Source organism: Monodelphis domestica, chromosome 6, assembly GCF_027887165.1.
Source record: "Monodelphis domestica isolate mMonDom1 chromosome 6, mMonDom1.pri, whole genome shotgun sequence".
NCBI classification, from domain to species: domain Eukaryota; kingdom Metazoa; phylum Chordata; class Mammalia; order Didelphimorphia; family Didelphidae; genus Monodelphis; species Monodelphis domestica.
Window position 1 is genome coordinate 32,182,726 of NC_077232.1, and position 13,979 is coordinate 32,196,704.

Sequence of the window (13,979 nt, forward strand, 5' to 3'; positions counted from 1 at the left end):
CTTAGGATGCTGATCTGTCCTCTGATAGTTATGGTTGGAATTATTTTTTATAACCCATTGGCTATTTTTTTTAAAGCCAGGGATTAAAAAAAAATTTTATGGGGAGAACTGTTTGCTTTTTCATCAGTATGAATTGACTGAGATTTCCTCACAGTAAGGACTGAATAAGTGTATGTGTTGGGGTCAGGAGGTAGAAACAATAACAAACTACTAACTACTCAGAATTAACAAAAATAGAAAAGTAGAATTATATAAACCCCCAATTCTGGAATATTTAAATGGAAAGAAAGAAGGAAAGAAAGAAAGAAAGAAAGAAAGAAAGAAAGAAAGAAAGAAAGAAAGAAAGAAAGAAAGAAAGAAAGAAAGAAAGAAAGAAAGAAAGGAGTGAGGGAGGGAGGGAGGGAGGGAAGAAGGAAGGAAGGAAAGGAAAGGAAAGGAAAGGAAAGGAAAGGAAAGGAAAGGAAAGGAAAGGAAAGGAAAGGAAAGGAAAGGAAAGGAAAGGAAAGGAAGGAAAGAAGGAAAGAAAGAAGGAAAGAAAGGAAGGGAGGGAGGAAGGAAAAGAATTGGAAAGGTTGGTTATACCAGAGATCCAGTGACCCTCTGCACAATCATGAAGTTGGAAAGCACAGGCAATTCTAGTCCATCTATTTTATGAATGTTCAAATCTCAAAATGAGAGAAGTTTTAAGGCCTCATGCCATAGTAATTGAATAAATATAGTAAATAGGCCTATTGCATAATGGTGTGGAGGCCTTGTTGACTGCCAACTTCTAAATTTTGCATTCTCTTCATCTCCCCCCTAATATTCCTTGCAACTTCCTCTCTTTTCCACATAAGGCACCTTGCTTTTAGAAGCCTGATTTGAGCTCCTCTTAGTTTCAAATTTAAAAGCCCTAGGATTAGAAGAAATAGGAATTCTATTACAGTCTGAAGCTCAAACAACAAGAAAACAACTTGTCTGCCAGAGATATTCTTATTTAATTAGATTTTAGTTCAGCCTTCCTCCTGTGACCCCCATTACCCCTCCCCCCAAAACTACCACTTTTCTCTTAGATACTTAAACTCAGTTGGAAGAAGAGGTCTTCCCTCCAGATTTGATTCATTTGAGTTTCTAGAAACCACTTAAGTACCATTTTGGACTAAACAGAGCAGTGCTTGCTAACCTCTGAAAGGGGAGAGTCTCATCCTGGCTTCCCTCTGTCTCTAGCTACTTGGTTGGTTTCTAGCTCTATCTGTAAACTCTAAAGGGCCACAAAGAGGGGCCCCTTTGGGATCTCTTGACACTTCATAGTAGAATATAGACTTCTTTGTGGGCTTTTCTTTGAGGGTTGGATGCTAGGAGTGAATGAAAGGAATCTCATATAAGGATTTTTTTTCTACCCATTTTCATGGCAAGAATGTGATTTATAAGGCATTCTCCTAGTATCCTTACCTCTCTTTCCATATTGTAAGTGGTTTTTTACTTCTCAAATCACCTCTTGAAAACCACTTTACTGTCTGAATGCCTGGTGTCCCAAGCAACCTGTAATGGGACTGCAGGGGTCCAGGATGTAGTATGTGAACCTTGGCTTTGCCCTTCTCTGGTGTTGCTGACTTTGCACTCACCTTAGTCGCCTGTCATGTCAGTACCATACCCAGGGTTTTTGCTATTCCTCCCATTCTTGTCTCCTTGGGGCTCCTGGAGGTATCACAGCAAGAGTAGTAAGTAACAAGGACCTGTGAGGAAAAAGAAACAGGCCAGGTCACTGAATGATCTCCAGCAGAAAGAGCAAGAAAAGCTGGAGAGGATGCTGGCCTGGAGCCTAGGGTAGCTTGGGAAGGTTAAAAAGGAGAAAGAAGTTGGAGGGGTGGAGGTAGAGGTGGTCCAGAGAACTTTCCCAGGCTCTGCTGTCCAGGACCTTGGGAAGCAGTTGGGAACAGATTTCAGATTCCTGGGAGGCCTCTGGAAGTGGTCCTGTTTGGAAGAGTCGATAGGGATTTGATAGAAAGAGAGGTGGCACCTTGAGTGTTTGTACCCATCAGCATTCAAATTTTCCATTTGCCTTATCTTTTCCCATAGTTGGGGTGCCCTGGAAAGTGGGAAGAAGGGCACAAATAATCGAGGGGCCTCAAGGAATGTTATTTAGTGACTCCCGAGAAGGGCTAGTAGAGGAGAGAAGACCTGGGGGTAGTAATTTCAGCCCCACAAGGGGAAGCCCAGCTTGAGTGTTCGCAGTAGCTGTTTCCAGACCAGAACAGGGCAAGAGATGGGCAGAGGCAGACTCGAAAATAAACACCTGTCTGTCAACAATTGAAGCTAAAAAAATTGCAAAAAAGTTCGGGCTGTTCTCTTCCTTCCCTCTGCGCCCTAGGCAGCTCCCTAGGGTTGCCCGTTTGGCACCACTATTTTGCGTGTGTTCTTGTATTTTTATATACCAAAACGCAGGGAAACTGGACCATCTAGGGAACCCCTCCCCCACCCCATCAGGTTCAGAGACTGCCCAGCCCCTGGCCCCTGGGGCTGGGCGATCAAGGTGGTAAGAGCCGGGGACAGAGCGTCAGCGCCAAGACTGCAATTCTTGGTTTAAGCCGCAGAAGCCCGGACGCAGTCAATGGGGCCTCATACAGGCACTGTAGCTTGGTTTGGGGTGCTTGTGTAACTCACTTTTGGGGTTCACAGAGATCACACTTGTCCCCCGCCCCCTCCTCCTTCTTTAGCAGAAGTGGAGGGAGCGAGGAAACGTCTGATCTCAAACGAGATGTTCACGGAGTAAACATCCCCTTGAGAAAACCAAAAAAGCAAATTTCACACATAATGTCATTCTTTGAGAAAAGAAAGATTTGGGGCGGGGGGGGGGGGTCCCGGCTGCTTCTCCCAGGACAAGGATAGCAGTGCCCCATTTCTCCCCATGTGGGGGATAGGAAAAGCCAGCCGCTCCCCTACTACCACCAGCGGCCAAGCAGACTCTCAGCAAGGAAGCAACAGTTGTCTGGCAAACGCAGGGAATCGCTCGAGTATAGCATTACGCATGAGATCTCCACCACCCCAACAGAGCCCTGGCTCCCTAACCCCAGCCTGGAATCCCCCAGGGGCAAGAGGAACAGGATGGAGCAGGGAGGGCAAGTGGAGAGAGCCCAGCACTCAGGAGCCGCCTTTCCTCGGGTTGCTGGAGCTTTCTCCAAGTTCCCGGTTTTAGTCTCCCCCGCAACCCTCCGGGCGAAGTGGCTCCCTTGGCCGCCTGGGCAGAAAAAGGGAGTCCATGAGGTGGGGAGAGGGGCTGGAGTAGCCAAATAAACAGTCGGGGGACAGTGTGGGGCTATTTTTAACCGAATGCGACCCTTTCACCTCTATTTATCCAAAGCTTTTGCTTCTCAGACGGCCCCAGCCGAGTGGCAGGGAGGGGAACCCTCCCCGCCCCAACCCAGAGATTTTGCTTTTGCCCCATTTCTATAGTCGAGTCTTAGGGACTCTTTTACTCTCCCAAAAGGTGCATTCGGGAAGGGGAAATATTTTTTATTTCGGGAGGGAGACGCTTTTTTGGCCCCAGAGTCTGGATTTCTCGCACAATGGTGCTCAGGCACCTGCTTCTAGACTGAGGGGGGGGGGGGGGGGGGGGAGAGATTGGCGCAGTGCTGCAGCCCCAGAATTCCATACTCCTCGTCTGGCTTGGAGTAGGGGGGATTTAGGGGAGGAAATGGCCAAAATGGGGGCACAGGCCTGAGTAAAGGGGGGAGACCGCTCAAGTATTGGAAAGACGGGCAAAATCCAGGCCCTCCCAGATCAAGTAAAGTCCTCTAGGCAAAATGCCCTCGACTCTGGGTTTCTCAAACTGATTATTATGCCCAGGTCCACATCCCTATGGACGTTCATGTCTGTCTGGAAGGGGGGGGGGTGTCCTACTGCTACAGTCACGACGGGTAGCTCGCTGTTGTCTCTGGAAAACAAATTAGGATACGGGCCTGACTCGGGGGACTGGTGATCAAAATGGTCAGGAGTGACTGCAAAGAGGGGTGAGGGGCGGTAGACTAGAACAGGGGCCCCACTTTTGCCGCAGCTACCCTCTCTGGGGCTGGGCGCACAACAAGGTTGAGTCTGCAGCTACTATTGCTGCTGCTGAACCCCCTTTTGCAAACCTAATTTCTCAACATCAGCTTCTCATCGGGGCTTCCCCCCACTCCTCGGGCTTTCTTATAGTTAGGGCTCCTCTGTTTTGAGGGCAGGGGAGATTTAGGGGGCTCGGTTGGAGAAAGACACCCCAAATCAGGTTGAAAATAAGGAGAGGAGGGAGGGAAGAGACTCCGGGGAACCGATGGCGCTTTAGACGCCTTACTCTCTGGTTTTCCCGAGTCTTCCCAACTGGCTGTCTTTCCCCCGTCGAATTTCTGGTCTGGCTATCTCTAATGCGCTCCCCTCTCTAACTGCATACAACCCTGCCCCACCTAGGTTGATTTCTTTCCCCAGGACCCTTTTGGGAGACTGGTGGCCCTAGAATAAATGATTCTAACATGCCTCGAAGTCATTCCTCTTCGAGGTGCCCTCGAACGGGACTGATTTTCCGCAGTTGGGATTGGGGGAGACCTAGGGTGTGTGCAGGGGTGCTTTGGGGGAGATATTTTTTGTCAACTTTTATTTCATTTCATTTTTGGTTCCCCCTCCCCCCCCCACACACACAAAGATTCTCACTGTCGTCCACTCGGATTCCCCCAGTTCTACAAAGTCGATTAAAAAGTTCAGGGGGGAGAAGGGAAGGCGGACGTCGTGAGGATCGGGGAATGGCTGCCGCTGGGGGACTCGAGTGGACGGGATGGGCAGGGAAGGCGACTCTTTCCTCGGGCGGCGACCTCGGGCGCTCAGGGAAACAGAAGAGAAGATGGGGCGGGGGAGGGTTGCGGTTTTGGGATGGGGGGGACACGCGCGCTGGGGGAGGCTCGGCTCGAGGGAACCCGAGCTTTGGGAACGGCGAGTCCGGGGCTTCGGCGGTGGCTTGCTGGCAGGTCACGATGATCCCTCGGCGATTGTGTCCTCCTCGAATGCTTTTTGGGGTAAGGGCTTCCCGGCTACATAGTTATATACAGCAAGCCCAGACCGCAAAAAGATTCGCGAAGGACAAAGTCTCTCGTCGTCTTCTTTCGGTCCGCCGCTCAGCCTCCACGACAGGAACTCGCCGAAACCTTAAATGGAATTGGGGCTCCCAATCCCACCCGAACCCCCCAGTTTGGTTTTAGCCTCCCTCCCGGGGATCCTCGCATCTTTTTCTCTAGCCCCCCCCACCCTTTTTTCCTTCTCTTGGCGCGTCCCTTTTTCCAAACCGTCGGCGATCCTACTTAACTCTGCAAATCTCTGCCGGGAGAAAGGTGTGTGTGCGGGAAGGAGAAGGGGAAATGCGGGGTGGGGGTCCCCGAATTCAGCCTTCACTCTATTCCCGGTCGTGCCCCTCACCCTAAATCCTCCCTCTATTCCAGCCGACTCCCAGTCCCCGTGGGGAACTGGGAGTCCCGAGCCCGAAGATCGGGGTACTCGGAGCAGAAGTACAATTCGGTTTTCCTCCCAACCTCCCCCCCACTCCACCCTCCGCAACTCCTTCTTCTTGCTCCCAAGCTGAGGTTCCAACCACGACTACTGGCGCTGCGTAAAGAGAGAACTCTCCCCAAGAGCACTAAATAAATAGAGACCAGGCAGCCAGCTCATTGGTGCGGACTAAAATCGTCACCCACCAATCAGGAGAGACCTCACATTTCTTTTTTTTTTCCTCCGAAAGGAGGGGCGGGGGGGACGAGAAAGAAACATTTCCATTTCTAATTATTCAACAAAACCCAGACACGTTAAAATATTGTTGTTGCTAGGCTATCGAGTTGGTTGGACGCCCCCCCCCCAAAAAAAAACAAACTAAGAGAAACGGGAGGGGGGACAAAGAGACAGGATCAAGAGAGGGACCTTCTTCCAATGGGACCCAAACCAGATCATCTAAATTAAATGATAATTAAGGATGGAAATAAAATAAACACCAACTCCACATTATTCAACCTATTGCCAGAAAATGAGGAGCCTCCCCCCCAAGTTACAAATACCTAACACCAAAAGAGAAGTCCCCCCCCCCCAAAAAAAAAGATCCTAGTGGAGATACTGTGTTCATCATCCAGTTCTCTTTCGTGTTGTTTCATTCTAACAGCTTGGGGGGGGGCGGGGGGGTTGCCCAGACCCAGGCACCATACTCCTTAGGTGAAGGGAATCTGCAAAAGGAGAGTTCTCAAGGATCAACCACAATGCCCACCAAATAGGTGTTTCTGCATCCTTGGGGGGGGGGGGGGAGAGAAAGATGGAGAAATGGGAGGAGAAAGGAGTCAGGGGAAAGAAAGATGGTGGGCAGAGAGAAAGCTAGGGTTCTTTCTAGTTCTTCAAAAAGTTCCTAGGTATGGTTTTATCTTTTGTGCTGGAGCCCCAGCTCCCTTGTTCCCCTCCCCCATGTCCCTTCCCCCGCCTCTATATATCTCTACTGGTGTTCTAGAGGGGAAGAAACCCTCCCCATCTGGAACTGATTCAGAGAAGGGAATGGCAAACTAGAACTTGGTGGGGGGGAGTTGCCAGATTTGTCCAATATCACAATGGAAGTGACATGCTCCTGCTAGAACTACCAGGCACCCACATATATAAGTTAGGGGATGGCATAGAGTAGTCAGTACCACCAAAAGGTCCCCATCACCTCCCCACACCCCATTTCCAACCCTCTTCTTATCCACTGCTTCAACCCTAGCGCGCTCCACATCCTCCAGCCCTGAGACCCACCCACCCTCCCACCCCATCCCATCCCATCCTATCCCCTCTGCTGGAGGACGGCTGAACACACATACACACACCCAGGCGCGCACACGCACCCACACACACAGAGCGCCTGGCCCGCCCCGTTCGAGGGGGACTTAAGTGTCGGGCAGCCTGTTAAGCCACACTGTTGCAGAGTACAGGGAACCTGGGAAAAAGTTCTACTCAGCGGGCTAGACAACCAACCAATGAACCAAACACCTTACCTTTCTCTAGGCGCCCTCCTTGGCGAGTCCGCAGGCAACAGGAGCTATCTGGAGAGGTAGCACCATTCCCACTCTGCCCAATCCCCCTCCCCACTCCCCAAAGAGTAAAGCCCAAAGGCAAACAAGTCTTCCTCCAGGTATGTATATAAGTTACTGTACTGTGTGGGAGGGTCACGATCTTGGCAATTGCAGCTTGCTGCTGCTTAACCCCTTGTGTTCCCTTCTTTCTGCAACTTGTTGAAGCCTCATCCGACCGAGAAAGTGGAGCGAGACTTGGGGCGGGGGGGCGGGGGGGCGGGGAGGAATTGACAGATTGGCGGGGCTTAGAAGGGAGAGCTAGAGACAGCGATCGGCGGAGTGCAAATGCCCTCTTGACAGCGCTTTTCATTGGGTAGGTCTCTCCCCCACACTCGGTTTTTGTCGTCTCCCTCCCTCCCCTCTCTCCCCATGTAGGGGACGTCTCCAAGCGAAGTCACGATTCCTTCTCAGTTCGGAGTGAACTGTGACTAGAACTATGACGCAGCTGAAAGACATTACTCACTTTTTGCAGTCACGACTTGGGAATCCGTGCTGGTTCCAACCAAAATTACCCCGCCACCATTGAATTATTTAATAGGGCCCAGCTCGGGGAGGGGGGAGGGGGAGAGAAACTCGTGCCAAGAGGTCGAGGACTAGAATATAGGATCCCCCCCCCCGCCCCAAATAGCTGTTTTACCCCTTTCCTACTGATGGACTGAGGATGCTACGGTAACATGTTCCATGTGTTAGGAGTGCTTTAACATCCCCCCCTTCCCACGCCCACGCACATACATAGCCCCTTCCTTTCCCTCTTTCTTTCCAAAAGTGGTTGCATTTGTAAACAGGACCACACAAGCTGAAGTGCCTGGAGGGTGGAGATGGGGAGAAAGGTTGAGGAAAGGGAGCGATTTGGGGAGGAGGGGCTCCTAAAGAATGGCACAGAAGGGAAATTGAGGCTTATGCTAGGAATCTTGAGAGCAGCTTTGGTTTGGGATAAAAGCCTCGAGATCACATGTGATTTGGAGTATGATTGTTCTTATCGAGGGCTATGAAGATAATCGTTGCTAATATAATGGGGAGGGGCCTCCTGAGCATAGGGAGGGGCTGCTTCAGAGCTAAAAATAACTGCACACTCTTTCCCTTCAGCTCCCCTGGGTAGGGGGCCCAGGGCCCCTGGAATACAGGGGTTGTTGCTTGGCTGGGGTCAGCTCTTCCCATCTAACCTTGTGCTCCAGTTCCTCTGGATATTTCAGCTCTCCTGTCTGCATGTGTGTGTGTGTGTGTTTAATTTTTAAATAATATATGATTCTCCATCACCAACCCCAACCCATCTTCATTGCATGTCTAGGAGACAGACGTCTTTCCTTAGTGTCTGCATACCCCTTCCAGGTCAGCTGAATATATATATATATATATATATATATATATATATATATATATATATATATATATATATAATTTTCTGCCCCTTACCATCCCTCTTCCCATTCCCATGAGTTAGTCAGAATGAATGTCTTTGTGTGTGATGCTCAGTCTCTCCTCTATTTCTTTCACTCTGTCTCCCTCCCATTTCACCTATCTTTAGCTGTGTCTGTGGCTATTTGTAATGTAGCCTGTTTGTTTTGATTCTCCTAACACCAGAGAGTTGATGGTTTCCCTAATAACAGCTGGGAACTTATAGACTCGTTCTCTCTCGCCCCTTCTCAAAGACATAGGCTGAGGTTACTGGCAAGCAATAGTCTCTGTAACTTCGCTTCTAATTCAGTCATTCCACCTACTCATCTGAAGAGGCTATGACTAGGACGACCAGGGAAGGGAAACAATAATAATACAAACCACACCCGAAGGCGCACCCAAACCCTGCTGAATATGGGAACACTTTGAAATGTGTGTAGGTGCGGGGGGTGGGGGGGGGGATGAGGTGGGAGGAAAAGGATCTTGGGATAACCTATAGCCTCTTATTTTGTGAATCACTACAGTCAGGTACAAATCTTTTAAACCCAGGAGCGCGAAGGAGCAGGGGACTCCGAATGGAGACCCAGGCTGTCATCACGGCTTTACACATTGAACTGAGATTCAGGCTCAGGCTTTGGTTCCTGGAGAGCAAGGTCCCTGCTCATCCTTGAATATAACACCTCTTCCTCCTACCCCCACCTTTTTTTCCTTCCCACTTTCCCTCCCAACCCTTTCCCTAAGGCTCTTACCAGAGTCACGACTATCCCCTTTTGAATACTATTTACCCCCTCCCCTCCTCATTCCTCTCTTTCAGGCAAGGCTTAAAGAGAACGCGAGCCAACTCCGCCTACTGGCGCCCTATGCTAATCTGGCCGGAGTTTTCAGCACCTTTCCCACAGTGGACAGCTCCCACTCTTGGAGTCCACTTTCAGCTCCGAGTTGTAGAAGACCAGGTTTGTTAGAGGGTCGGGGAAGTTTTTCAGAGTGTTATGTGTATTTACCTTCTCCTTCCTTCCCCTCCCTCCTTTCATGCAACCTGAATCTACACTTGGCTTTTCTACTGGAGATGTGGGACATTAGATCGAGTCTGACCAACCTTGAGAGAGACTCAACAGCGCCGACATAGAGTTGCAGGAGCTATTGCAAAGATTTATCATCAGGGTGATCCCCAGTTCTTCAAGAATTCCCTACCTCTTTTAGTCCCTTACATGCACCAAATTCGTTATGTACACAGGTATAACCCTTCTTTAGCCAGTCCCACCCCACTCCTCTTTAAAAAGAAAAAAAAAGAACCGAAAACAAGACTCGAACATACATAAAGTAAACAAATATCAGCCCCTACTCACTGTCTGCAGCATGCATATGACATAACACTACTTACCCAAACGGGAACTCCTTAAGAGAGAGAAAGAAACATAAGGGAAAGGAAAGGGGGAAATGGAGAGACAAGGAGAGAGGGGAAAAGAGAGAGGAAAAATCCAACAATTAATTTCCAGAGTTTAAAAAAAAAAATGTAGTGATGTCCAGGTTTTCTTCCACCCGCGCTGGCTTTTTATGCCAGTACAGCCCTCGGTCTATTTCTGGAACACGATCAAACCCTGATGCTATTTTTAGCAAGTACTGAAAAAAAATCTACACACAAAGGCATTTCGCTGGAACGTTATGTCCAAAACATTAAATGTGTATCAAGACCCCCTATATTTATTTCTGCACCACTAAGTATTGGCGCATCATTGCAGAGAAATTTTCTTTTTAAAGAAAATCACCCAGTTTTCTATATCATCAGTCTGCACAAACCCCCATTCACACTCCCTTCCATCTCTGCCTGTTGCCAGCCTCCCCTAGTCTTCCCAAGCTGTCCGGTTTAGGGAGGCTGCTTTCCTTTGAACAACATGCCTCCATTGACCAGATTAACTGTGTGTGCCTTGGGGGGGGGGTCCCCGAGCTCCTTCCTCAGAGGGGCTTCCGGAGATCCGTGGAGAGAGAGAGAGAGAGAGAGAGAGAGAGAGAGAGAGAGAGAGAGAGAGAGAGAGAGAGAGAGAGAGAGAATCCTGCCCACCCCACACGCCCATGCTTTGTAAAAAATCTCTTTGTGTTTGCAGCACAGCGACTCTGAAAAATGTATGTTTTAAAGTGTGTATGTGTATGTATGTGTTTTGCGTTCTAGTAATTCACTGCTGGGGGATTGGAGAAAATAGACTCATTAAGCCGCTGCATAGAAGCCGCCTCGAGTCTCCTTTGCAAGGCTGCGTCAGTTATCAGCTATTGACGTCACGTGCAGATTCTCCTCTTTAGAGGGCCCAGTTCGCAGAGAGAATGCATCTGCCCAGAAAGCTTTGTGCTCTGCAGAATACATTAAACTAGGCGGGAGAGAGCGGCAGCAAACCCCAGGATTAGGGCTGGACAACTGCCTAGAAACAGGCAGCCCTTTTTACAATATAGGTTCGGCAGTGTGGGGAGGGGTCGTCCAACGGAACAGGCCCATCCCCAAAAGCACTCAACCATTCAGTGCAAGACAGCTTAGCAAAGACATCAGGAGAGTTCCTTTCTCCCACCCCGTTCTATTTAGCAACTGTAGCAAAGACAGATATTGATAAAACTCGAATTAATTCTGTATATTTGTCAGGCAAATAGCCCCGTCTCCAAGAGTGACGCAAATAACAGATTCTATGGCTCTCGCTCGCTCGCTCGCTCGCCCTCTTCCCCCCTCCCTCATCTCCCTCTTTCTATTTCCTTCGCCCACGCACCCTGCTTGGTCTCCCACGGAATCAGCCTGCTACAGCTGCCCTGAGAGCAAAGATCCCGGTTCTAGACAGACAGACAGACAGACCCCAAGAGCCATAACAAACCTGCAATTAAACACAACACAACATAAAACACACACACACAATCTAAGGGCAGGGCTGCACCAAAACATTCCATCTAGAAGCCAAATCGGGCATCCCAAGAGGATATCGCCATTCCGGAACCCTAAGGCAAATAACTGACACAAATGTCAATGGAGTACTGAAGGGGGCTTAGGGGGTGGGGAGTAGGGGTAGAATCTGATCCAACGACCCATCTTTTACTTTGGAGGGCCCAGGAGACTGGAAGGGTGAGGGTTAGTGTGGTGTACTTTTCTCTTACATTATCGCATACAATAAAACATACCTCTATAAATATCCAATGTGGGGGGGGGTGTATTATTGAGCAAACGACTTTTGTTTATAGGCACAGGGAGGAGGGAAAGCCAACAAAGATAGCCCCTCTAGTCTCTGGCAAAATTATTCGTAGTTTTCAAAGCAAGTGAACTGTTTTCCCTCTCCCTCCCTTTTTCTTTCTCCAAGGCCAGGATAGCTTTCTTTTTCTACTTAAAACAGCCCCCTGAAAGGCAAACTCTTTGGATTACTGCTATTTTTAAATTAATCTGAATGGAGGTTTATGTTTGATTATTGTGACAAGGTGTGGGACTAATTTTCTTAAATAATAAAAGAATCATGGAGTTTCCATCGGAAAACATAGCATACACCTCAACAAAAAAAGATTTATTGATTAATTGAGGTGGAAATAGTCTTTCCAGACAGGAAAATAAAGATGAAATCACATATACAGACACAATATAAAGGCAAACACACACACACACACAGACACACAGACACACCCCTCACTTTTACAGTCACTTAAACTTCCATCTGGCTTCAGAAGGTATATAATTCTGGAATAAACAGAAGTTAATATTATTTTCAATTGGTTCTGCTTCTTTTCCTTTATTAATTCAGTTAATTGTTACTTATTTCTGAAGCAATGACTTTCCTTGATATCAGTAACCTGCATTCAATGAAGTCACACTAGAGTTTGGGGAGCTCAGCAGGGTTTGGCTGAGCAAATCTAACATGAGGTAGATAGATTCCAGATCCTCAAAAACTCCCTGCTTCTTGGAACTTCCTAACCTATTCTATTTTCCATTATTTTCTTCCCTCCTAATCTAGTTCTTCCTTGGCTTTGAGAAAGGTTCTGGTATGAGAAGTCTGCCTCTTCTTTCCAGATTTGGCCACAATTTTTCACCATGTTTTTGAGGACACAGGGTGGACACTCACACTGATTATATGATAAAGTGGCTTGTCTGCAATTCTTTTTTTGCAGCCCTTTGTGTTTGTGTTAGTGTGTGTGTGTGTGTGTGTGTGTGTGTGTGTGTGAGTGCCTTTGTTGCAGTGGAAAGTCTTACAGGGAGGAGAAATATCAATGAGAGGAAGATGCCTCTAATACTCACTGAAGATGGATTTCACCTGGGATCAAAGATGTGGTCAGACAGACTGGAAAATAAGCTATGTTCATAGAGTTTCAATGAAGTCTTCTTGGATTAATGAAAATGTCAGGCAAAACATGAATTTAAAGGCACAATGTATGTATTTTTAAAAAACCCTCACCTTCCATCTTAGAATCAACACTGTGTATTGGTTCCAAGGCAGAAGAGCAGGAAAAGCTAGGCAATGGGAGTTAAGTATCTTGCCCAGGGTCACATGGCTAGGGAGTGTCTGAGGTCATATTTGAACCCAGGACCTCCCATCTCTAGGCCTAGCTTTCTATTCACTGAATCCCCTAGATGCCCCCTGTATATTTTTTTAATACATGACTCATATACATGAGTTCATGTATATGTATGTAGATGTAATCCAATATAATCTAACCCAAGCATCCTCATACAGAAAGCAGAATAAAGACTATTAATAATTCTTTTTCTATACAATGGAATGCCCTATATGATCAAGCCAACTAGCTAGATTACACTCATATTCAAATTGTAAGGCAAATTCACCCAGGATCTGATTAAGGTCTGAGTTCATCTAACTTGTAACACTAAGCAAGCCCAAAGTCTTCCTTGGTATTCTTAATTGAAAATTCTGGTCCAGAGGACATCTTAGGGAGAAATATGCTGAGACTCACCACGTAGGGTTTTAAAGGCAGAATCCAAAGTAGATGACAAATGAATCTTGAGGTTTAGCTCTTCTCATTTCCTGGTAGCCCTTTATCTCTCTTCTTGATCTGGTTTAAACTAACAGATGAGGTCCTATAGAAGGGATCTGAGCCTCAGGTTTCAGGAACCAACCTGTGATTTTCTTCTTTGCAGAATGGGAATTCTCTTTATGATTGGCATCTCATTTTCAGCCCCATACTCTTTGGCCAGGTTTAAATCCTCTGGAGTCAGTCTGGACTGGAGTTGGTAATCTTGGATTTTTCCAAGTTATTCTACTACCCTCCTGCTCAGGGCCAACTACCCAACCCAGCCTTTACTGCCCTGAGGCTGGGCCAGGAGAGTTAATAGTCCAGGGAGCTATCCAAGATGGAAACCACCTAAGGAGCTACTAGTCCTCCCCTAGGCATCTTGAACCTGAAGAGGAATTGTTTCTCTTAATGTTCTCCTAGAGGTCTTGGTCCAGATGGGTTATTTCTTATTAATTGTAAAAATAAAAAACAAAACAGAACCTCTCTCCCATTTTGTAGGCTGTTAAGTCAAGAGATTTTTTT

General features: G+C 47.7%; 1 long non-coding RNA gene across 6 annotated transcripts in view; it reads right to left on the reverse strand.

Annotated features, from left to right (window-relative positions):
* The window catches only part of LOC103099157 (uncharacterized), a 118,576-nt gene extending 108,543 nt beyond the window's left edge, over positions 1-10,033 (reverse strand). For 3 of the 6 annotated variants that reach the window (XR_008912742.1, XR_008912737.1, XR_008912738.1), the window contains exons 1-2: positions 7,002-7,564; positions 1,605-1,715 (exon numbers count right to left, since the gene is read on the reverse strand). This is a non-coding gene — a long non-coding RNA (uncharacterized LOC103099157). Of the gene's footprint in view, positions 1-1,604; positions 1,716-7,001; positions 7,565-9,855 lie in introns of those variants that run through there. The other 3 variants (XR_008912741.1, XR_008912740.1, XR_008912739.1) reach the window with 3 other exon arrangements.
* Between the last annotated feature and the right edge of the window lie 3,946 nt (positions 10,034-13,979).